At 37.3% G+C, this 26,687-nt stretch overlaps 1 protein-coding gene across 49 annotated transcripts in view; it reads left to right on the top strand.

The window, feature by feature from the left end:
* Positions 1-26,687, top strand: part of Adgrl3 (adhesion G protein-coupled receptor L3) — a 781,670-nt gene that overhangs the window by 480,743 nt on the left and 274,240 nt on the right.

Genomic DNA, 26,687 nt, shown 5'->3' with positions numbered 1-26,687 from the left:
CTGTAAACTCAGCCCATGGGAGGCTGAGACGAGATGATTGCCAAGAGTTCAAGGCCAGGCTGAGTAATGTTGAGCTGTAGTCAAGACTAGGCCACGGAATGAGATCTTATCTCTAAAGTAAATTTAAAAAAAATCTGTTACTGTGAATTTGAGTTGTGGCATAATAATGTTGTCCAAGTTGAAGTGTGCTGGAAAAACATAGATATGTGTCTGAATTTTGGTAGTTATGTAATAAATAAAAAAATAAAGTATTTATTGTTGCCAGCTGGTAGTAACACATGCCTTTAATCCCAGAACTCCACAGTGGATCTCCTTGAGTTCGAGGCCACCCTGGTCTAAGAGCAAGTTCCAGGACAGCTAAGACTACACAGATGAACCCTGTCTTGATAAAGGAAAGGAAGAGTTTAATTGTTACTGTTTCTAATTTTCTGAATTATGTGCCTTATTCTTGTGAGCATAGCATTCTACTCTCCAATTTGCCCCATTAGACACACATATTCATGCAGAACTCCATTCATTATGCCCAATAAGCATGCCTGGCACAGCCGTTTATTATGCTTCTGTCTGGTCATTATTTCTTTTTAGGCATTAATGTAATATATTCTGTACACAGAAATAGGGTTCAATAGGCTTTTGTTGGATAGACAAGTGAATAATGGCTTTCTACCTCTTCCTCAAAGAAAATGACGAATTTGGTTCCATTTTCTGTAATCTTGAGGAAGTTCAGCTTGTGTGATGTCATGCCTTTCCAGAATTAGTAATGCTGATATGTTGAATTAGCTTTTTCTACAAAAGAGGAGGCCAAGTACACAGTAACAGGTTCTAGCATCTCTTCAAAGACTAACTCTTCAGACAGCACTACCAGCTGCAGCGTGCACTGGTAAGGATCCCACACTTTGGCGTCTATCGCCAGTGAGAACCCAGTCACACGCAGTCCTTTAGAGACTGGTATGAAGTCCATATCTCATGGCTATAATCTTCTTAAATGAAAATCTGTACTCTTTTTACTGTGCTAACACTGTTTATGCCTAATAAGTAGCCTTTTTTTTCTTGATCCACCGAGGCTTGAAGTAACTTCTAGTTAAAACAAAACAAAACCAAAACCAAAATGAAACACCTGTAGTTTACCATGCTATAGATCAAGAATAAACACATCTCAAGTTCTATCGATTCTGTGTAAACCTGTACCAGGCTGGTCTTGAACACAGATATCTGCCTGCCTCTGCCTCCCATCTGCACCACTAACTAAACGTGTGCACCACCAATAACTGGCTAAGCTAAAAGATCTTATTTTTATCTGGAGTAAGTCTAGAATTCATTAGGATTGCTACTTTGAATTTAACAAACTAACACAATTCTTCATCCAGACTTTAGAAATTATCCTTGAAAATGAAAATTGTCCCTTCATCCCATGCGTGTAGGTACTTGTCAAAAGTAGCCTAGTCTGCACCCGGAAGCATTTGTATATTGCATTTAAATTTGTTTTTTGTGGGACTTACAGTATGGATATCTTGCGGTCCCACACTAGTGCCACAGTCATTAATATTCATTTATTGCAGTGAAAAATATTAAGAATTAAAATTTTTATTTTATTTTAACTGAATTATTTTTTTAAAAAAAGAGACTCACTTTTCATTGTTTTGAATGACGACACTTAGAAAACTTTGCCCCTTTTGCAAACAGTGGTATTTCACCTGTATTGAATTTGTTAACATAATCACCAAAAGAGTATCAATTTGCATTCATGGACGCTCAAATTATAAAGCCAGTACTTTGGCATTGGACCTGCTGCAATTTCGAGGTGGAAAGAAAAACTGTGGAAGTAAATTTTATGCATGGTATGTGTGGATATGAGAATTTCAATTAGCATTAATAAATGCTGTTCATCATCGTCCAAAAAAACAGCTTTACTTGGGTGTTTTCCAGAGTAAATTACACTAGCGTTTTTTTCAAAGCAGCTGCCTGTAGCGAATGCTGACTGCCATTTTATTCTGGGTCTTCTTACGTCAGTATACAGAAATCTCAATTCAAAAGAAACACTTTACGTCCAAAAATTTAGGAAACAAGAGAAGGAGGGAGGAGGAAGAGGAAAATGTAGACTGGCAGTGTAGTTTCTGTTTGCTGTTTTACAGCTGATGCGTTTTCTCTCATTTAAGCTGTGTTCTAAAAGAGGGAAAAATATAAGATTTTCATTTTCACATATATATATATGTGTGTGTGTATATATACATATAGATATATGTTATATGATATATATGGTATATATATATTAATATATTCATATGTTATTAATATGGTTACCCATAAGCAGCATCTGCTTGAGTATGAGAGTCTAAGGTTCTGGGCTTGAACTCTACTTAGCTGAATATGTATAATTTCAGCCTTGAGTTTGGCAACATCGGAATAGGAAAAAATCATGCCTATTGTAGAATGTTGTTAAACTTTAATTAGACAACACACTTATTAGATCCATTAGTAAGCTTAAGCTATTTGCTACATGCAAGTTATTATCCATATTTTACATTGAGAGATGTCAATATTTGTAGCTAATGCTACTTTTCCTAAGATCTTTCTTGAGGTCCGGGATGCTAACAATAACAGTAATAAAAATCTCTGAAAATATGCCTTTCTTAGTGTTAAGCTTTCTTTAGGTCAAACACCGGTTATAGTTTTGCTGCAGTAAATTTGCATAGCACAGATTTGAACTCTAAAACTTGTACTGTTCTTCCACCATGAAATTACTTTTCCATTGCTTTTCTGAAACACTTTTAGGAGTAGTAGAGAGGCCACCTTGGCTCCTCTGAGCTAGTCTAAGAAGTGGTTTAGGATCCATTTCATTCTAATCCCTTTCTCATCTCCTGGCAGTGAATTAATTCCCAAGAGTTTAATTCCCAGCATGTGAGGACCCCCCCTCCAAGTTTGGTTGCCTCACAGATGCCTATGTTGCTGTCTTTTAAGGAAACCTTGGTTAAACATTGTTTTCAACAACATGTGTGTGAAGAAATTAATTTTAAGTTAAATCATACAAAATTTTAATTCAAGTGTTTATTTTAGACTGTAAGTGAAGTTTGTCTTAGGGAGAAATTTAAGGCTTATTCTTCTTAGAAAAGCTTAGAAGTTTAATATTTGGTTTCTTTTTTTTTCTCAGAAAACATTAGTTTCAGAACGTTAACCTCTCATCGTTTATTAGGCATCTATCAAATACAAAACTGTCACTCTTCATGCGGTTTTTCAGCATGAAATTACTGTGAAAATAAATAGAAAGTCACATTGATGCCGCTGTTTAGCATTCATGTTCGGCATTCAATTATATCTGAAAACGATTTCTTTTAAAAAATATTAATCATGTGATATGCTTCACATTAAGGAACTCGGTGTGAAGAATCCCCAAATACATCTTTTTTTTGGAGGGATGCTAATAAACCTTGGATTCACAGTGAGATAAGCCTGTTGATATTGTTTAGTCATTTTTATTTACAGCCTTTCTTGACTGCTTGATAAACAGTAGGTGCCCCACAATGCTTTGCAGAATGGTTTCAGAAATGCACGCATGAATGAAATGAAATTTTCTAGACTTACCTTTTCAGGGGACAGACAGAATGATAATGTTATTCACATACTCCCTGAGTGGTCCTCTCAGTGTTTGCTTGGAACATTTATTGCTTGGCGCTTTTCTGAAATCTTGTCATCCTCCCCAGTCCCATCTCCTCTTCTTCATCCTATGTTGTCTTGTTGGAAGTTTACAGTCTGGAGAGGTGTTCAGCAGTTAAGAGCACTGGCTGCTCTTCCTGAGGACCTAGGTTTGATTCCCAGGATCCACCTGGCCACTAAGTATCTATAACTCCAGTTCAAAGGGATCCAAGAACTTTTCTAGCTTCCGTGGGTGCCAGACATTCGTGTGATGTACAGACATACATGCCGACAAAACACCCATACCTTTTAAATATGTAAATAATTTTAAGAGAAGTTTAGCATGTGTTAAAGAGACGTGCTAAAGCACGGCAACACCAACACCTAATACATATTCCTGCACAAGCAATTAAAAGAAATTAAAGGCAGCGGTCTTATAATACAGAAGGTGGGCAGCTGTTCAAAGAATTTTTTCTTGTGAACAAATTTCCAGTAGTTGACAAGTTGCAAGGATTCCTTCAAGGTAAGGAAAGTGAAAACTGTCTTATGTTTACACCAGGATGGTGGTGGTCCTCTGCTGAAAAATGCATTTTGTGTGAAAACAAAAGACTCACTGTTGGTAACCTGTAAAATAAACACTTCTAAGCAGCCACTGTAGAGTTTAAAGTAGGTGTGAATGTTTGGGTGGGCAGAGAGGCAGATCTCTCACTCTTACATCTACCCAGAGTAGCAGATCTGTAACTATTCAATCTAGAATTTTCTTCACAACGTATTTTTAATGAACATCCTATCAGATCAAACCAATGTTTGGTATATGTCCATCATTACTTACATCTCTATAGTTCTACCTTGTACATTAACTGTCTTCTAGGAACACATGATTATTTCAGAGATGACTTAAGTGATGCTCATATGGGAATCATATTTCTGAACTGTATGAGTTGTCCTGACAGATTTGTCATTTGCCAACCAGTTGGGTCTTGGGTTGCTGACTTTGGTCACTGTTTTCTCTCTCTCTCTCTCTCTCTCTCTCTCTCTCTCTCTCTCTCTCTCTCTCTCTCCCTCCCTCCCTCCCTCCCTCCGTCTCTCTCTCTCTCTCCCTCCTCCTCCTCCTCTCTTTTCTTCTCTCTCTCTCCTCCTTTTTCTTAGCTATTTTTTCCTCTCAATCCATTTTCTGCTAAATCAATATATTTATTAATGAAATGGAATGAGGGTAAGATATTTGCTTTGCCTCTCAGAGCTTCCTCCTAAGCTATTCATATAAAAATGTAGGCATCCCTTGTCAAATTTACAAAAGTCAAGTTCATTATACAAATAGGCAGAGAATCCTGCCTTCAAATTTTCCTAAACTTAATATGATTATGAAACACAAATCTACTTGTGGAGTCTGAGTGACAGAAGCATGGGACAATATGTACTGTGGAAAGAATGTCGAAGAAGGATACTACAGGCCTGATGCCACCTTCTTCTTCTTCTTCTTCTTCTTCTTCTTCTTCTTCTTCTTCTTCTTCTTCTTCTTCTTCTTCTTCTTCTTCTTCTTCTTCTTCTTCTCCTCCTCCTCCTCCTCCTCCTCCTCCTCCTCCTCCTCCTCCTCTTCCTCCTCCTCCTCCTCCACCTCCTCCTCCTCCTCCACCTCCACCTCCTCCTCCTCCTCCACCTCCTCCTCCTCCTTCTTCTCCTCCTTTCCAATTACAATTCGTCTTTTCTCAGAAAGTCTTGTAGATTATGCAAATGAGCAGCTCTTCTACCTACTCAAAGAGAGGAGGATTTAAAGGAATAGCACACAGCCTGTGCACAACAGTTGAACAATTCAGATTAGGTGAACCTTCTGTCCTTATAATATGCTAATTAGTGCATTCCTGTCTCCTGCAAAAACTCTGGCTATGCAGTGATGAATAAGAACTTTAAACACACATGACACCTCATTAAAATGTAATTTTCATGTCATATGTCCGAGCCCTTTACCTTGACAGCTGAGTAATGTGAGTGCTGGGCAGAGTATCCTGAATATTTTGAAACACCACATGTTTGTTAGGGAGTGCAATATGCTTGTTGAATGGCTAGCTTACAGGTGGTGCACCAGAGACAGGAAACAGAGTGGGAAAGGACTGAGATCTTAAGTCAGGCTCCTCCTAGGATGGCAGGATACAGTCACTTCTCAGCTCCACTTGAGATCCCCATGCTATTCCAAAAGTTTGGTTCCCCTCCACTGTTGTAGCTGAGTGAAATTTGCAAAAAGAAAGGACATTCCACCACTTGTTGCTGATCTTGGTCCCAGCTGGAGTTTTTGTTCATCAGCTGCTTCCCTGTGTGGGAGAGCTCCCTCCCATTCCTTCCATGCTTCTCCATTGCCTGTGGTGACAGCTGCTGCTGATTGACAGCTGCTGATGCTGCATTTCCAGAAGGCACTGGGAGAACCGAACAAAATTTCCCCACTCCAAGTCCACTGAATTCTCTCCAATTTTTACCTCTCCTGTATTTTTCTCTCATCACCAAGGGTTAAACTTTCCAGAATGACATCATCTGCTCTTCAGCTTCTGAATATAAAAATTACAATCCCGTACAAAGCAAAACCGGACCTCCTTTTGTACGGCGAGCCCGGTGTTTCTTATGAACCTGACACCTGAGTGAACTTCCATATAGATATGCCAGTGATAGAAAAAGGGGTCACAGATACAGGATTTCTTTTTTTCCTACAAAGGGACGTCTCCAAGGAATGAATACCTATCAGAAGATAATCAAAATTATTTCTACACTTAACATTCAGGGGCATGTGACGATGACTTCTTTGTGAATGAGGATTCTCACGCTCTCCAGCTGTCCCTTCAGAGGCTGTTGCATTGCTCATTAGCCTGTCCAGCAGAGGGCAGACAGGTGGAACTGAAATAATTCTGCAGCTCCTTAGGAGTCCTCCTGTAATGTTTGGCAACAGTAGCAAGAACGTTATTACTGAATATGGAGGTTGCCAGGATGCTTCCCTTAGACTCTTACCCTTCTGGCCGTACTAGCACAGAGAAAGGAGACTCAGCTGCAGTGCATATTAGGTGCTGAAATAGCCCAGTCTGATGGCATGGGTTTATATCTGGTTTTAAACCTTTGAGGTAGTGGCCAGGTACCTCAGATAACAGCTCACAAGCATGCGTTGTAAATACAAATCTACTTCTTTCTCAGAAGAAATCTATTCCGCTAGAAATCTAAAGTCTCCAATGGTTTTCATAAATAATATAACTCAAGATACATAAATGATAAATAGATTAAAATCTATGTAATACTATCTGTTTGCATAGACTAGAACCTGTTATAAGAGCCCTCTGAAAATCAATGGAGACTATTTCTTTAAATTTGCTTTGGAAGAACTGGTTATCTCTAGATGTTCTCTATGCAATGGTACATAGATTCACAAATACTGTGAATCTCTGACTAACACTGAAGATACTAATCAAAATTCCCTTGTACTTTTTTCTGTACAGTATACTTTGTTCAATTATTTTAGCTGTAAAACTCAAGCTTCTAAAAATAATATTGGGGGGCTGGAGAGATGGTTCAGAAGTTAAGAATGTTGACTGCTTTTCCAGAAGTCCTGAGTTCAGTTCCCAGTAACCTCACTGTGACTCACAACCATCTGTAATGGGATCCAATGCCCTCTTCTGGCACGTCTAAAGAGAGCAACATTCTACTTACATAAAAAATAAAAGTCTTTAAAAATATAATAATAGTAATCTTAGAGAGAACTTCCTACCCACATGTAAATGTAAGAAATCGGTTAGCTCTATTTATACTCTTCCTCACTCTGGTGAGTTCAGCTTTATCATGTTGTCCCCATGTTTAGGAGAATGCAGAAGTCATATTAAGATTCAAGGAGAAAGGAGGCTGGAGAGTGCATATACATGCAAGGGCCTAAGTCAATGTGAGTGGGGTTGAGGAAACCTTTGCCAGAATATGCCAAACTTAACGCAGAGTGAAAACCAGCAAACTTGTCTAGTGTGCTAGAACACCCACCACCCCAACTGTGCTAGATTTCGCATACCTAATGCCTTAAAAAAATCCCTAGAGAGTTACCAGTCCCAAGAAACTCAGTTTATAAATGTAGATGTGAATTCAAACGAGCCAAACTTGGATTCATAAAAATGTGATGCTTTCATATTTGCATCTCAAGAAATTACCCGTGGCACACAGCCTAAGTGAGAATCCGATCCTGTGGTTGGTGCGATGTGGTACAGTGGTGTGGTAACTTCTTGGAAATTCTTGTAGATGCAGATTTAATTACTGGAGGATTAGAAGGATTAGTGGGAAACTTTTCAGAGATTCAGAGCCATTTTAAGGACTTTAGAGATTTGAGGACTAGGTCGTTACTACATTTAAATCTACTTAGCTGGTTCCATGCATCTTCTGAATTCACGTACAGTGCTAACGAGACTCTTGTGCTCATTATCTTGGAGCAGCCTTGGCAAAATGATAAAGTTAGGATGAAGAAGAGAGATAAAAAGGAAGAGATAAATGTGAAGGAAATAAGTATGCTGTCCCTTTGATCAACAAATGGACATTATATGAATGAGGGTTTTTTCCCTAAGAGGGAGTAATGAGCTACCATACATATTTCATTGTTAAAATATTACATCCCAAGGTTGATTGGCCTAACCTCCAGAGATTAATAATATGATACATGACAGCGTGAGGGATGCTTGTACATTTATAATTGGAATATTAAATATGTAAACCATTTCTGACAACAACTTAACTATAGTTATTACGCAGGATAATGTCAACTATTTTTTTTTCTGCTGGGGACTTCATCACCAAAGATATGTTAATAAGATAAAAGAATATACATCTTCGTTGTTTTGTTTTGTTTTGTTTTGTTTTTATGGAAAAAAGGAGCCTCAGCAGGGAATAGAATGCCCAAAGCTAAACAAGACTGATTCCTAATTTTTGATATTTTTTTATTTGAGCTAAGAAGAAAATAACTGTGTAGCGTGCCCTTCATCCATAACGGCTGCATTCAAACAGCCCCTGTAGAAGCAGAATTCATCAAATATCATGAACTTTGTCTTCCCTGTGCCTTCACAGCAGTCATGATATTTAGTTTATGAATTAGATGCAGCAAGAAATTAAAAATAATAAATAAAATATATACCTCAACAAAGTCTGGGGTATGGTTTAAGGGTATTGTTGGACTCTTGGTGACAGTACTGGGGTGCCACAAATGATGATCTACTAAATTAGGCTCAAGGCATGTGGGAGCATGCAGAGGGGTACAGTGTGGCTTTGTAGGTGAATGTAGGATGCTTTTCATCCCAGGAACAAGAACGGTGTGGAATACAACCCAGGAAATATTTTTGGAATTTTCCATTTACTATTTTTGTGAACAATTGACCACTAGTAATGAAAGCCAAAATATAAAACCATGACTAAGAGTTACTATTGTAGTTTGAAAAGTCCTGGGCATGCTGGGGTCTGTTTCCATCACTTGATTAGAGAGTCATTAAGCAGCCCTTAGCATGTTCTTGAGTTTGCTCCCAAAGAAAATATGCAATGCAGTGACTTTCCCATCATGCCAGAAAACTAAGAAGTACTTCTGTTGCTCCATTCCCGTACATGGTCCAGTCGTAACCTCATTATCAGATGGTTGTGAGGGCAGAAAGAGAAAAGGGAAAAAAATAGAAAGAAAATCAGAAGCATCAATATATCTTCATTGAATTTGAATGAAAGGAAAGCCAACCATTCTAATCAATGTGAAATTAAACCTTGTACTTTTAGCTTTAATAGTAAATCAATTAAAAATCACTAGTCTAGGGTATTCACTTTTCATAGGGTATTGTTGGAGTCATCGGCGGTTCTTGTATGGTCTTACTCTTCCTCCACAGGAAGGAGTATGTTCACTGAGGACAATTCAGTGTTCTTGGTGACAGAACCAGTGCTGGCAACCATAGTCATATAGTATTCATATCAAAAACCTTTTGTAGAGAACTATTAGAGTTTTGGATTGCAGTTTTACCGGATCATCTGGGAAGTAAACAATTTCCTTTTAGCAACTGTCTTAAATGTGTTGGCTAAATAGAACTATCTTTTCAAAAGTTTTTGTACCCCATAAGAACAACAATACCAACCAATCAGAGCTCTCAGGGACTAAACCACCAACCAAATGGCTGCAGCTCCATATGTAGGAGAGGATGCCCTTGTTAAACACCAATTAGTGGAGAAGCCCTTGGTCCTGCAAAGGCTGGACACCCCCCTCCCCCAGGATAGGGGAATGTCAGGGCGGGGAAGTGGGAAGAGGGGTGGTTGGGGAAGGGGAACACCCTTATAGAAGAAGGGAGAGGGGGATGGGATAGGAGGCTTTTGGATGGGAAACTGGGAAAGGGAATAGCATTTGAAATGTAAATAAAAATATACCAAATTTAAAAAAAAGAAAAATATAACATAAATGTTAAAAGATGTATGTGCATATAGAGTACAAGTCAGGCCTGTGGTCAAATGGAGCTCAAGTTATGATGTGGTACCAATTTAAATTGTCACATTGTACCACAGATTGAATCAGAAACAGTGATAATAGATCCCAGAATTATTCTCAACAAGCAGCTGAGAAATTTAGTATTAGTATATAAGACATGATCCCAGTAGATTGATAAGGAAACAGAATATGAGAATACCATATTACCCCCTGTAGTGTTTGGCAAACTTTCCATCTAATGACTCACTGCAAGGAGGATATATATGTCGCTCACGGAGCATGTTAAAATGGTCATTTCTACCTCTTTCCTGCACTCCCTCTTATCAGAGACCTAAGGCATGAACCCAGGGCTTGAAGCGAGTCCCAAGAACAGTAAGATTCTGTGTTAGACAAAGAAGCACCAGTCTAGATGCATAACAGTCAAGTAAAGCTTCTGGATTAGTGTGAGTAATTGTGTAAGTGCATTAGGACGCTATGGAGCCATGTGTATCCTGCCGCCTCTGTGGGCTCAGGCTGTTCTGACAAGGAACTACATCACTTTGTTTCATTAAATGGTCCTGCTTTGTGTCCTCACGGAATTACAGTCTGGGTGGTTGTCAGAGAAGAACAGCAGCCTGATCCAGGGTAGACATGTCCCTTTGTGAGCTTGTCCTGGCAAAGCAGGGTGCCATTTATCTTCACTTTGAATAGATGGGAGAAATTGGCACGGTGAGAAGAGCGCTGGGCCTAGGCCGTCACACAGAGCTCTGCAAATGATCTTGCTCTCTTCCCATGTTGGAGGGGTATTGTTAAGGGTGGACAGAAAGACAAATTAGAGCTGTTACTGTAGTGGAAGGAATTCTGTAATGTAAGCAGTGGGGTTCCATCCTTACCACAGGTAAATCCTCCCATCTCCATATTTTAAGGCAAAGGTATATTTCATCCTGAAAAATGGAATACAGTCCAATTTGAATTTTTTATCGAGGCAGGTAATCTTTGCAGGTGTGCTAGCATGTTAATGTGTTACACATGATGGGTGCTTTCTTCCAGCCATTTTCACTGATTTCCCTTAGCATGGCTGGGTGAGGAGCTGTTCTGAGACATTGTGGTGCTGCCTTGAGGCACACCCACCACTCTTTCTGGCTGTGTTAATTTATTCTGCCTTCTCAGAACCAGCGTGAATGACGCTTTGCCAGAGGAGGTCTCAAAGGATGCACAGATCCAGAGAACCTGCCACCCCAATCAGGCTAATATACAAACTCTGGCTTAGCCTTGGTTTTCTCATTTTTCTCCTTGAAAACAAGCACCTGGTGAGTTCGCCCAATTGAATTAAACACTGTTATGTTTATGGAACTCTAATACCCTAGATAGTTTTTAAGATTGTGTATGCAGGCATGTGTGTGTGTGTGTTTAACACATATATTAATTTATATATTATAATATACTTATATATTATATATATAAATTATACATATATAATTTAAAGTTGACTGTGAAAGTATCAAAGTATTGCATATAATGGAAAAATTTTACATTCATTAATTCATTCTAGGCAGTGTAAGTACTGTAGCCCAGATGAGGCTGGCCTAGAGCTCATCATGATTCTTCTGCCTTATCCTCTTGAGTGCTAGAATGATAAGTGTACCCCAACACTGGACAAAATGTTATACTTAATGGACAGGTCTTCTCTCTAGTTTAGCCTCTCCTTTGGCCTCCGTTTGTTTTTGTGCTATCTTTTGGTGGGCATCTATAGTTACTGTAGGAAGAGATGCAGTGTAGCCTGCATCGTAGATACAGGAGCTCCCTCTTATTCTGCTGTCGGCAGCTGTATTAGACTCCCTTTCTTTTCGTGCTTTTTATATCGATGAGTAATGATACTATTCACTGGTTGTAGCTGTAGCACTGGCCTTTGTGTGTGGAGCTGTATAACAATGAGCCGCCATTTTGTGTTTATATTGCACGATTTTGTTCATCCGTTTAAAAGATGTTGTGACAGTAGTATGGTTTCATAGCATGCTTATGGTAATGAAGAAGTTAATTAGCAATATTGAACAGGACTTGAAGACATGAGTCTTAATAAGTAATGCTAAAAATATTAATGGCAGTCATCTGTAGATAAGCATAATATGCCTTGGGCCAAGGGGAAATTGGTCAGATTATTTAAAAATATCATTTGAGAATCCTTCAGTATTCTGCTTTCAAAAGGCTAATGCAGACAAATACATATTCTTTAACATACTGAAAATGCTAATTGCTGCTTCTCTGGTAATTTTCCTTCTGTTGACTAAAAATACGCCAAGGTAGAAAATGGACATTTCTTTTAGCAACAACAAGCCAATCATTTTTAATAATAAATTTGGTATGATAGAAAATGACAATTCTGCCAGTAAATGAGACAGGCAGCTCACCAGGAATACTGGAATTCTAGGGGCTAACTCAGACATATTGATAGGAGCAGTCTGAGTGTTCCAAAGAAGTCTTAATTCAAGCACTAGGAAATCCATAATTGGAAAGAATCCCATAGTGACTGCTGATTTCTCCTCTAATTATACAGGAGTTTGTTGTGTCATAAGCCCACTTAAGAACTGTGGCTTCTGATAAGGAAAGTGCCCCCAGGTTCTGCTAACTAGACTGGGTGTTACCAGAAATTTACTTCAGTGGTCCAAGCATTCAACTATCATGTAGTAATCAATACAGTAAATGTTCAAACCCTGTAAGTGTTTAAATGTGACATCCAGTCTGCCCAAGGGCCCCCCAGAGGTTAAACTTGCACTTCACATGAGCGACTCAGTGTAGTCTCTGATGCACTGGCAGTTTTATTATGATTGTTGAAGGTGATGTTGCTGTAGTATTTTGTAATATCATCATTAGCTGTGGCTCTGTGTGGAGGCAAGCATGCAAAATGAATAAGTATTTGCTGGATTCCCGTAGACTTAAAGCAGGTGTTTTTAATAAGAAAAATATGCTTGTTTGTTTATGAATGTCACAAATAGGACGATAATCTGAGTAGAATTTGCCAAAAGTTATGAAAGCCAAGAAAAATGAGACAGGCAGTAGACGTTTTGAAAAGTGGCAGTTCTCAATTATATATTAAGTCTCTCCATAAATGCTCTGCCTAGATGAGTTATGACCCTACTCAAAATATTTGATTTCATTTTTTCAACATTGAGTAAGTGTGTATTCTGTGCAAAACACTTACCTGGGTGCTTTGATAGATAAAGTATGAGCTCGTGCTCAATAGACATAAAAATAGTTACTTAGCTATAAAGGCAACACAGTTAAAAATCAAGTTGTGGCCAAGAAAACAAATCCCATAAAAGTTGTGTTTGACATGGATTTACTCTTAGCTAAAACAGATATTTAGCGAAATCTCATCTGATACTCATGAGATGAGGGAATGTTGACTAAGTTAAAGTGTATTAAGCTCTATGAGTTTTTCAATATTTGATAGTTTTAATGAAAAAAATGCCAATTATATAACCTGGCTCAACAGTGTGCAGCATATTTAAAGGGGCTTGAATCACCTCACAATAATTAATCAGCAAATTGATTCATGAGATTTAGACTAGAAAGTTTTCTCTTGTTCTTGGTTTACTCCCCCACAGTATGTTAATCACTAATGGTAGAGATGACAGTGACATAGCAAACCACATTGGTAGATGAGAGATTACTGAACAGGCATAACCAACCATACTGGGTGATTACATCCAGAATTGAATGGATTTAGACTTCTACATACCAGTCATTTTAAATAGAAAAATATAGTCTATTGTGAATGTGTGTTTTTATTATTGTTGTTATTGTTGTTAGTGTATAGTTCAGCATGGGAAGCCTTTTACTTCATTTCCATTAAAAACTGATGTATGATATCATGACTCACTTTGGCCTATCTTAGTGTTGCATGCTGAGATTTAACAAGCAGAACCCTGTTATTGTCCATCTGCACAGCTTTCAGTGTTTAAAGGATCCCAGGCACAGTTCTGATCAGCATCATCCAGTCTGGGTTGGGAAAGACAAATATAGTTTTCAATCACATTAATGAGCAACCATGCAGCAATAATAGGTAACACAGGTGAAGAGTTTCTTCTCTTTTTTTCCTCATGCTTTCAAGCTGCCCCTTACTTTGGATAAAAAAAAATCCCTGGATGGGATAGAGAGATGGTTTAGTGGTTAAGAGCACTGACTGCTCTTCCAGAGGTCCTGAGTTCAATTCCCAGCAACCACATGGTGGCTCACAACCATCTGTAATGGGATCTGATGCCCTCTTCTGGTGTGTCTGAAGATAGCTACAGTGCATTCTTACATTATAAATAAATAAATAAATAAATAAATAAATAAATAAATAAATAAATAAATCTTTAAAAATGAAAAAAAGAAACCCTGGCAACATCTTTTACAAAGCCTGTGTTTGAGAGCCAGGCAAGAAGATGCTTGGGTGGTGGGTATTGTAGGAACTCTTAGGCAACTGATGAAAGGTCAGAAGATTTTCTGGGCTCCTAAAGAGACCTGCTACCCACTACAAGACATGATAATCTCATGTGAAACTCTAACAGTGTAGGTATCACAGGCTATTAGGGAAAATAAGTTACTATGTGTAAAGTACTTTGCACAACAGGTGTGTAACCCCAAGTAAGAGTTAAACATAAAAAGACGAGGATAAATGGCTGTTGAGAGACAGTTAGGTAGATTGTAGGGAAACTGAGGAAGGCAACAGAAGTCTTTCACTGCGTCATGAGAGCTCTCTGGACGAGAAAGCATACACCCTTCATGCTTTCAGTGGAACCTGAAGATGTGGCTAGAAACAAGATATGAAGACAAACCTTCCCCTTTGGTAGACTGCAGTTTACATTGTTTTTCAGTGTTGTTTAATTGTACTGTACTTCCCTACCTCCCAAACCTTGGTCATTTTGAAAATGACGTAAAGTTTGCAAGTAATTCAACAACCCTGCTACTCGATAATTTTCATCTAAAATGGTTGTTTGTGCTTTCTGGGGAAAGCTATGAAAGTATTGTTACTGCCTAAAATGATATGAAAATTATCCTGAAAATAGTTTTTGAATACTTAGATATCTTCTGAAGGTGACACGGAGTAGTGACTGAAGGTCCTAGAACCCCTGTTCTCTGACCTCATGCATCAAAAATGATCTTCGTAAATTCATAGAATCGTTGCTGCTACAAGTCTCCTTTCCTTTCTTTAACCAAATACAAGATCACAAGGCAGTGCCAATGACAGTATCATCACATTCCTCAGAGCTTCTAGCTATGCTGCAATGACTTTTTGATGCACATAGCTCTCGATTAAATTAATGGTCTTGTTGAAAACTTTGTTGGAAATATTAAATCAATGTAGTATTTTCAGAAAATAAAAAAGTTAATAAAATTTGGAAGGCATCATGCATCTTTTAAAATTGTTTTCTTAAAAGGCAATTGCTTTTTCCTGGTATGCTAAGACTGTATTTATTTTAAGCTACCCAAAAGTAATCCAGAAAAGCCAGAAGGTCAACACATCTTTTTACAGTAGTTCTGTGATATTATTAGTGTAGTATTATATGATAGAACAACAGAGGTATCCTTTTTATAACTTAGAAGGCATAAAGCTGAAAAAATTTTGATCTTTCCTGGATAATACATAAAATTTTAAGGCAGAATGTTCACTTTGTGACAGTACTAATACAGTCTATCTTCAGTCAGGCTAGTACAAAACTGCATCTATGGCTATTGTCAAATGCCAATATCCTTTTATTAAAATGTCTAAGACTTGAGTGTGATTGGTAGGCAGTCAGTTTTTATTGTTTAATAAATATTTCTTTTACTTTTAAGTGTTCTCCTATTCAGCCCTTCAGTCACTCATTGTGTCAAGGGAGGCTGTTTGCCAGACATTGTACGTGGCTATAATAGATAACACTGTTTAATTAAATAAAACCAAAAGTAAGATCCCATCAGACAGAGGACAAAATGGATAGTACAAAACCATGTGGTGTCAGGCTAAAAGAGTTCTCAGGCTCTCAGAAAGACTCCCTTACCTTAGCTGCTCTAGCTAAGAGCACGATTCAGCACAATTTCAGTTGTGGTTACTTTTGCTGTGATAAAAACATCATGACAAAAGGACCTTAGAGAAGAAAAGGATTACTTGGCTTACATTTCTTCATTGTAATCTATCATTGAAGGAACTCAAGACAGGAGGTCAAGCCATGCAGGAACATGGACACAGAAACTGATGCAGATGTCAGGGAAGAGTGCTGTTTGCTGGCCTGCCCCTCATCCTTGCTCAGTCTGCTTTCTAGTAATAGGACCACCAGTCCAGGGGTGGCACCATCCACAATGGGCTGAGCCTTCCAGATAAATCACTAATTAATCCCCTACAGGCTTCCCTAGATCTTATTCAGACAATTTCTCCACTGAAGCTCCCTCCTCTGTATGATTACAGCTTGTGTCATTGATATAAACATAGCCAGTGCATACACGTTTGTTAAAATATAGTGTATAGTTAAGAGCTCAATCTGGGTTTCGAGCCTCTTAGCTTTCTAGAAAACAGAATGAAATTCATCTGAAAAATAACTATAGTATCTTTTCAATATGACTGTAGACAAAGTAAACTAAGCATCTGAGAAATAATCATTAATTTCTTGAACAAAAAACAATTTTATATTCAAAATGTCTCCCTTCACAATCACAATAAAATCCCCTGAAATCTTATACTAATTGCTGAAAAGATTCTTCAGTATTACAATTAAAAACAGAATATAGCCAATGGCATTCACCTGTGCATAAAAAATAAACATCTGTAACAAAATGTATTAATTAAAATAAGTTGCTCCATATTTCTTAATTTTGTCTACTAATTTGGCCTTGGGAGGCTATTAGAAGCAAGGAGAAAAAAATAGAACAGTTCCTCTTATATCCTCCAAGTGGTTAAATTTTTGAATAACACATTAGTGAGTGACAAATATCTCAATTGAAGTTATTATAAAAATGAATTAAATCAGATGATTGCCTAATGCTATCTAAATGTCATCAGATATCCTGGAAAAAAAATGGCTTACTCTTGTGTGAGCACTCTGGAAACAGAGCCAAAAGGAGTTGGTCTTAGTCACTGTTATTTTGCTGTGAAGAGATATAATGGCTAAGGCAACTCTTATGAAAGAAAACATTTAACTAGGCCTTGGCTTACAGTGTCTGAAGGTTCATCACCTGTCATCATAATGAGAGCATGGTGGCTCGAATAACACAATTATCACTAGACATTCATTATGATAGGGAACTGAAAACAGGGAGAGAGAGAGAGAGAGAGAGAGAGAGAGAGAGAGAGAGAGAGAGAGAGAGAGTCCAAGAAAGCTCACTTCCTAATCCTACTCAAAACATTACACCAAGGAACTAGATGTTCAAAACGATGAGCCTCGGTGAACCATTCTCATTGAAACCATTACAATTCAAGGTCAACCTTAATGACAGCTAAATTGCATGAGACCCTGCCTACAAATAGATGATACAAAGATAGATAGGTAGGTAGATGATATAGAGATAGATAGATGATATATATATATATATATAGAGAGAGAGAGATTCAGATAGATAGATAGATAGATGATAGATAGATAGATAGATAGATAGATAGATAGATAGATAGACAGACAGACAGACTCAGTTTCCAAAGAGTACTTAGGGATTGGTCTAAGAGAAGAGGGCTCAAAAGAGCTACAAATTGAACTTCCAATAATCCATGAACTTATGTCTTCCCATTTACCATAATTTTTCTATCCAAGTACCCTGACAAATATCTACATTAAAATTTTTTACTAGCGCTACCATAAAACAGATCTTATTGACTTCTTCACATTGGAGACCAAAGAAAAAATGATCGATTATTATGAAACCTGCACAAGCCACCATATCACTGTATAGCAACACTCAGACAATGTAATAGCAATTGAACATTACACCAAACTTTTGGCTTAACTCCCATGATATATCTTGAAAAAAATATGAATAATAGCTAAACAGGTCAATTGGTTATCCCAAGTATTGAGAAAACTTGGGTTCAGGAATTTAGTTTCCCACTGGTTATTTTCTAATGCAACAGATAACACTATAATGGATAGGACTTCACATCTAAAAGTAATTTAGTTTAAAAATAAAATAAAATTTGGAGAAATGAGTCAGAGCTTACTTAATACCAGGTACTGCTTATCCAGAACAGTGGTTCTAATCCCATAGTGGTTCTAATCCATAGTGGATTTGGAGTTGAAAGACCCTTTCACAAGGATTGCCTAAGACCAACAAAAAAGACAGATACTTACATTACAACTCATTATCATTGAAAAATTATGGTTATAAAGGAGTAACAAGAATAGTTTTATAGTTAGGGGTCACCACAACATGAGGAACTATATTAAGGGGATGCGACATTAGGAAGGTTGAGAATCAGTGCTCTAGAGGATCCTACTACAGTTTTGAGAACCTACTCTATGCTGCTTACAACTACCTGTGACACCAGCCCAAGAGGATCTAATGTCTTCTTCTGGCCTCTGGGCCACTTACAACCACATTCCCACACTCTCACACTCATTTATGTACCCCCATTTTTAATTAAATGAAGCTTAAAATAATATACAGTAGGAAATATTTTAATCAAGCCAACATAGAACTTATTTTAGAAATGATGATTTGTCTCTCACATATGTGGGTTAAAGCAGTCCTCGTCAGAACATCTTCACACTGGTTCCTCATTTGACTGTTTGATAAGTGAACAGTATGATTTAAATGACACTTACTAGTAGGATGATAATTATTTATGCATTGACTTATGTGGTTCCACTCTTCCACAAAGTGGTACAACTGCACTTGCACATGTGTAAATTGGTCTTGATGAACGCATGAAAGTCATAATAAAGAAATATCCTATGGGAAACTTGCCGGGAGAAATGCTTCAAAGGAGACCAGTTTGTCAGCATCTATGCAGAGGAGAGTAGCCCTGCCTAAACACAGGTCTCAGGTTTCATTATAACTTGTGAATATTTCATAAAGCATATTACAATTGCATATGAGAATTATGTTTATTTAAGCTTCCCTTCCTACAGAAATTTGAAGGCACTAACTCTTGTTTGAAATGTTCTAAGTATGCCTAAAAGCACACAAAACTTTCTTTTAATTAGCACACGTAAACTTTATTTAATCAGCACCTCATAAGAAAAATGTCTAATGGTCAACTTTCAAAAATTTCTCAAAGGAATGGAATTTCTTCATTTCTAGCAAAATGTAATTAATTTTTAATTATATTTTACTTTCCCCAAAATACGTTCATATGGTAGATCAAACATTATGTAACTCTAGTACTGAAGGTTCTAGAAGTCACTGACAAAATGTTACATAATAGAACCAGAATGTAAAATACAAAGTACAAGACATAAGTGAGCCATGCCCTTTTCTCAGCACCTGTTATTAAAAATAGAATAAAAGTCTTCCTATTTGAATCCCTTACATATGAGTCATGCTAAAGAGGTGAGCTTTCTACCTAAGTGAGCGCTTTTAATCATTTATGGCTTTTAATTCCTTTCATAGAGATGTTGCTCTAACTTTTATACCCTACTTTTTAAACAACCAAGTTAAGTTTAACTTTTCTTGGTAGTCCAGTGTTTCATATAGTTGATGTTTAAATGCTTAGTTTCAAAAAATTCGATTACTTTTACTGCAACATTGCTGAAAATGAATTCTCCCTGATTTAAGTGATACCATCAATAAAAAGCAAAGTCCTGGATTTACCTTTGGATGCTATATAGCTCCTATTGTTGTTGTCTGTGTATTTACTTGTGTTATTACAGATCTTTTTTTCATCAATTTACTTATTTTTTTCAATTTTCATCCTGATTGCAGCTCCCCTCCTCCCGATTTCTCCTTGCACAGCACCCCCACCCAATCCCCTGTGTATCACTGCACCTAGGACATCACATTTCTTCAGGACTAGGCATATCCTCTCCCACTGAGATCAGACAAGGTAGCCCAGTTAGGAAAAGAAGAGACCCCTTTTCTTACGCTAAATCAATACATTTGTGTTCTTACTTAAAATAAGCTAAAATTGAAAATGAAAAGAACCATGCTGATAATGGGATACATAAAACAGAACTAGAATTTATTCTCTTGAGTTACCAGATAATCAGGTAATTATCAAATACATGAGAAGGAAGTACTAAGGATCAAGGTAGATTATATCACATGGAAAACTCACTCTCCAATTCACTTTCCTGCTTTAGTTTTAAAACATCAATCGATTAAATCAGGGAGCACTTGGCTATAATTATCCCCTTAGCACAGGTTTGATTCTGCAAACCCATCTTCCAGAGCATGACTTGTTGAGAACGTTTGTTGAAGGTGTCGCTGAGTGGGCCTTCCCTTTAAGCATTTGGAGACTGGAAATTCGGTGTGTAGCCATCTATACTACCTGTCCAATTCTGCATAATGACTGCTAATTGCCTCCGGTGTAGCAAATTTTTCTTGTATCCTCATCTCTATTCTCTATGGGATTGCCAGATGGATACTCGACACTTCCAAAAGAATAATTTAAACCTTGTAGTTGACTTTCTTACTGCGCTGTTGCTTTTTGCAGTAAGATTTGTCAAAACTACCATAAGAAATAGAACCTTATCCTACATTCTGACCCATCAATGACATGTCATAATCTTAGCTTAACTCTTTACAGTGAATGAAGTCTACATGCACTTCCAAACATAGGAATAGTAAGGTTAAGTAAAAATTAAATTTCAAATCTCTAAAAGGTCTGTAGAAGTCAAAGTGACTTAGTGTTCAGTACAATAAATTATGGAAAAAATACTTTTTATGCAAAGAATTTGATGGGCCATCTCCTTAAGGTTGGGACCAAAGATGCACAGACATGGCCATGCCTGGTAATTATGTGTTACCCTTGAGGGAGCCAGGTGGTTATTGTTACTGAGAGAGTCTTAAGCATCCCACAGAATTTAGTTGACAGTGCTCAGATGTATTTTGTTCTTTCTTCCAATTGCAAATCTGTTTACCAGTCAGGGAGTTAAAAAAAAATCATCGCTCCTCAGATATTAGCCGGGAGGTCACAATGCCCTCACAAGGGGAGGGCAGAGTAGATGAGTTATTACAGTTCATTGTCCTTCATAGTCCCTCCTCCTTAGGAGTTTACCTTTGTGGTGTCCTTTACTAATGTATTCAAAAGACAGAGGGAAATTTTGCTTGTAATACTTTCTGAAAAGACCAAATTGGTTGGTTTTTAAGCCAATTAATCTAAGAAGAGAACACCTGTCTCTCCTTAACTAATGAGCCTAGTGTTTTCCCATGAATACATTTTTGAAAATACTGCTGATCAGTGGAGCCATAATTCATTTCTAGTCATCTATTTCTTCCAATTTGAAACAAATAAAAGCTTCCTGTTCGCGAGGCTCCTGGGAAGAAAAGACAAGCTGATTGTTCACTTGCCTGTGGAGATATTCTCCATGAAGAGGAGCTCAAATGTACTTGGCAATGATTGACTTGTTTAAAGAATAGGGTAGCAGTGTTAGAAGAGGCACTTGTTCATTTTTAAATCGTGGAACCTAAATGAGGTATACTGTTAAAAGGCTCCTTCAGTCTTCTGTCCTGTTTGCTTGTGAACTAATGACCATTCTGCGCATAGATATTAACTATAAGTCATTCTGAAGATACTCACTGCTGTGGCTTCCATATGAATAGCACCTTCTCTCTCAACCGCCTTTCACGCTAAAGCAGCTCAGGAAATTCCTATGCAATAAATTCATTTTACATGAATAGTTTTATCTCAGCCTACAGATGAGAAATTGGGAGAAACGATTCAAAGGATCTCTCCGTACATCAAATAGAAAAATAATAGCTATTTTCTTTTTAAAAATGAAATAAAATAAGTTTTGTGCCCAAAAGGTTTATAAAGAACACATCAAGAACGGCCATAGACAAAGTGCTAGTTAGAATTCCCGTGTCTCATTACTTTTGGTTCAGACATGACCTTGAGCAAATCGTTTGAAATCATCTCCATTTAACTGGATATGTTATGCAAATTTCAAAATGAAATATATATATACATGAACCAAGTCACTTTTCTAGCTTACAAATTGCCATCTGCAAATTAATAATTTTCAGCTATTCACCAAGGATTCCCCTTGTTTGGTAGAAGTAAGCCTGCTTCCTGGAGAGAACCAGCAGAACTGCTACTCTTTATCAAAGATCTTTTATTAATTGTTATCATTACTATTATTAGTATTATTGTTATTATTATTATTAATTCTGCTCTTCCAAACAGGTTACAATGTAACTATGTAGAAAACAAAATATATAATTTGATGCTATTTATTAATAAGTCATATTTATATATTTATGCTTATCTTTTATCATGTGGGAGAGTGGGGACAGTTGTCATTAGATCATATGGTTTGGTGGTAATTCTAAGTTCCCTATAGATTTCTCAATTTCCGCACTTAAAGCTGTCTCTTTTCTCAGACAGGCTATGCACTTATTTCTCAACTACAGAAACCCGATGCACTTCTGCAAATAATTTCGTAGAAGCGCCTGATCTTACAGGACCAATTCAAGTCAAGTTAAATGAGCCTTTTCCTCTTTCAGTTTTTTGAGAGTTTGTGCCTTTTCAGATTTTCAACAAGGCAAATTTATAATATATGAGAATTAGAATGGGGAACAGGGTTACCTGCCTGCAGTCTGAGAGACTGAAGAAGTTGTATCAGAAGAGTCAACTGAGTCTGACATAGATACCCAAGATTCTGAGTCAGAAGTGTTCCTTGAGTCAAGGAGATCAGCAGTGTCCTTAGCAACATTGTGAAAGTTGATCTCTAAATAATTTTTTAAGTATTTTGGAATAAAACTTTGGTTAGAGCTTTGATGTCTAAGATGGTTGGATACCTAGCCTTCCTTGTGCATAACAAGTTACATTTCTAAACATCAACTGTTCAACTTTGGACAAGTAAGGAATTTAATTACCCCACCCAAGAGTGTTCTAAATTTAAATTCTTCCTATTAATTTTGGAAACATATTTCTTCTGAAATTATCACAGGGCTGAGGAAAAGACAGGGAACACTCAAACAAGATTTGTACTGCAATATGGTTTCCCATTGGCAGTGGAGAAGCAACGTTAAAAACTATTTGATTGATTTTATACCATAGATTGCCTGAGTAGAGAAAGGTGAGTTTTTAACATCTTTAACACAGATCTTAGTGTACAGTTAAACATTTAACAAATACCTACTCTGTAGTGTTCCTCGATTTGATACTTTCAACTTTTATAGAAATAAAATTGATTAAAGAAGAAAAGTCTATCTACATTGTCCATTCAAAACTGACTCTGCTCAGGGGAAAGTCCCAGCAACATGAATTCTTTTTGTATTCAATTTACTGTTATGTAAATAAATTCTCACTTAAGTACTAGGTTAATTTTTTTCTTTTGCATTACAGTTCTATATCGGGAGCCAGGGTGTTATTAATGTTAATAATTAAACTATCATTCTTATTATCTGTTTGGTTTTAATCTCCCTCCTGAATTTCCTTTGTAGCTTTGGGGAATTATAACCTCTTACCCCATCTGTTAATGTGGAAAGGCAGACTTGTAGTATATTCTGCAAGCAAATTAGATGGATAAGTATGATTTAAGTTAAGCTTTTTCCCTGTTCATTATTTTGACTTTATTTAGTCCACCTTTGACCACAATGAACAAAACATGTAACATACATTTTCTGAAATGAATTTTACTAACCCAAATCCCAGGAAAGCACAGTGGGCAGGAGCATGAAGCAGCCTTTTCCAGTAATGCCCTGCTCCCACACACACAGTCAGGAAGCCTACCCAGGGAGAGATGAATGATTGCACTTATATCAATCACTCCCCTTTTTATTCAGGTTGGGATTCTTGCCGAGAGAATTGGGCTACCTACATTGAATATGGGTCTTCTCTCCTCAGTTAACTCAATACAGACACCCCTCAGAGATGTACTCAGAGGTTTATCTCATAGGTGGTTATTGACACTGTCAAGGTAACATTCAATATCCACTATAACAGAGTGACATTTGAACTTGAGAAAACAAGAAAAGCTCACTAAAATGCTTAATGATTACTCTAATGGCTTTGTGTTTGGGGGGGGCATTTTTGTAACTACCATCATTTTGCCCAGTTTCTGGAGAGAAAGCACAGTGGCTTTTAGATAACGATACCATAAGAAAAGTTCCCCCACCACAAATGAGAAAAAAAATCAATTGCTCTCTGGAGAATTTAACCCGTGATGAAAAAGATTATGCCAAAGCATTAGATGTCTGAGACTGAGATGTAAACTCTTCAAGTTGTCGTGGCAAAGAGCCTGCCAAGTTTTGGGACATTGTAGAACCTTTAGAGCTAGAGGAAGTGGGTTCTTTTAAAAGAGCATCAGGCTCTAGTTGTTCTGCACTTCTTTGCTTCCTAAGTGTGGACACATTGTACTTGTCCACACAGATAGTCTGTACCTTCTAAAGCTGTAAGTCAGAGTAAACGCTCCTTCCCCACGTTAACCTGCCAAAGTAAATTCTCCTGCAACTTTTCTGGAAAGGAACGATACTTAATTAGACTTAATTTTTTTCTTAATTTTATAGTACTTTTATAAATTGCTGTATCCAGAAAGATTTATGATGCCGGTCTATAGAACCGTCACTGTTTTAGATGCAATTATAGGCCGTAAACTACAAGACCATGGGCCTTGATACAAAGCATAGACATTGGTAATGTGACCAGATATTTAAGCAGGACATCCATGACAGACCAAGCTAAAAATCCTACCCAAGTCTAGTTTGGCGAGCCAATGGCTTTATTGAAATGACCTAAGGGAAGCCAAGAAAAAGATCCCCAAACAGCTGCACCACTGCGATTTGAACACCATCATGGATGACGACCTCATGATCCTGAATCATGATGTTCTGTGTCCAGCTCATATTTTACCTTCTAGATGGATCAGAATTCTCACTACATACTGAAGCTACAGACAGTTTTGGCAATGGGGATGTGCAGTAGGTGAAGTCCTATAGAGGGCCTGATAACTTCTGTTCTTCTCTGAAGCATTCACAACCTCATTTTTATCACCATTGACGTATACTTCATTCTTCTACGTATTTCCTGGTCATAACTAGGGAGTTAAAAGTCGTCTTTATGCTATAAGAGTGATGATACGGTCATGCAAACCTATAGAAAGAAAGCAGTGACATAATAAGTTTCTGAAAATGATCTGTGTGTGTGTAATCCTGTCAGTATAACAAGACAAAGGTACGTGCATTAGTCATTTATTTGCTATGACAGATGCTTGAGAGAAACTGTTTCGAGGGAGGAATGATATATTTTTGTATTTAAGAGTTTTCCACCCATGTTCAGGGGCTCCATTATTTGGTGTCTGAAAAGCCACAAAACATCATAGCAGGAAGAGTATAAAGATGAGGCTGTTCACTTCATGTTACTCAGGAAGAGTAGGGAGGAAGGGGCCAAGACAAAGCTTTTGCCCACAAGGACAGTGATTTGCACTCCACAGCTAGATGCCATGTCCTTCAGTGTATAGAACCTTACAAAATAGAACCGTATGATGGACCGGACTTAAACATATGAGATTATGGAGCAAACTTTATGTGCAAACCATAGCATTTCTAAAAATGATTTAACTTTAAAATCATGTTTTATGAAAGAAAGGTCAATGGGTTTTATTTCTTTGGTCAAGTCAGATTGCTTGTTTTGTGTCCTAACTTCTTAGCCCCTCCAATTTCAGTACCAATCTCCATCTTCATATTGTTTTTACATACAGTGTGCTGCCTTATACCATTAACTGTGCAAGTGGATCAGAGTGAAAAGATCATTGATTTGGTCTTCATTTTCTTCCTCCAAAATGTATAGTGACATCATTCAAAAGATTAGTATACAATATTGCCTTTGTACTTTACACCTATGGATAAAACCCCATGCTATTCTGTACAGATCTCTACTTGTGAATATATTTATATTTAGAAGTCATTAGTCATGGGTACTTGATAAAACAATCTTACAAAATATATGGGTAAGATAAAGGCCATATGGGTAATGGCCTTTTGTGTTTAATTTTCATAATATATATTTTACGTGAACATGCCTGAGGATGAATCAACAGCATTTAGCACATTGAGACTCTTTAATTATATTAGCATATGTTAAAAAATAATAAGAAAATGATTTATACACATTGTAACACTGGATAACTTTTTTAAAAAAATAGTATCTATTATTGTTTATTTAATTGATCCAACCACAAAGCTGAATACCTTTTAATTACAAGTTTAATTTATGGTCAGCCTTTGTAAAAATAGATTTTGTCATTCACCTGAAGACATTTAAAGAGTTGTATATTAAAACAAATGCAGAAATAAAAGAATTTCTACATTGAAACTATACTTTCCCATGACATGTAGAACTTGAGCATAGTTTTCCAAGTCCAAATAGCTTAAACTCAAAAAGCAACATGTAGAAATACTACTGCGCTTCCTGAAGATATTGTGGCTCTCCAGACAGGATCCAATAATAGGTCAATTTGTACCTACTATAAGCTGCCTGTGGTGTGGTAGGATTTGGTAAGGGATTTGCTGATGCCTA

The sequence above is a fragment of the Rattus norvegicus genome, chromosome 14, assembly GCF_021556685.1.
Source record: "Rattus norvegicus strain SHRSP/BbbUtx chromosome 14, alternate assembly SHRSP_T2T, whole genome shotgun sequence".
In the NCBI taxonomy this organism is placed as follows: Eukaryota; Metazoa; Chordata; class Mammalia; order Rodentia; family Muridae; genus Rattus; species Rattus norvegicus.
Note: the sequence above shows the minus strand (reverse complement) of the source record. Positions and strands in the feature narration are given on the sequence as shown.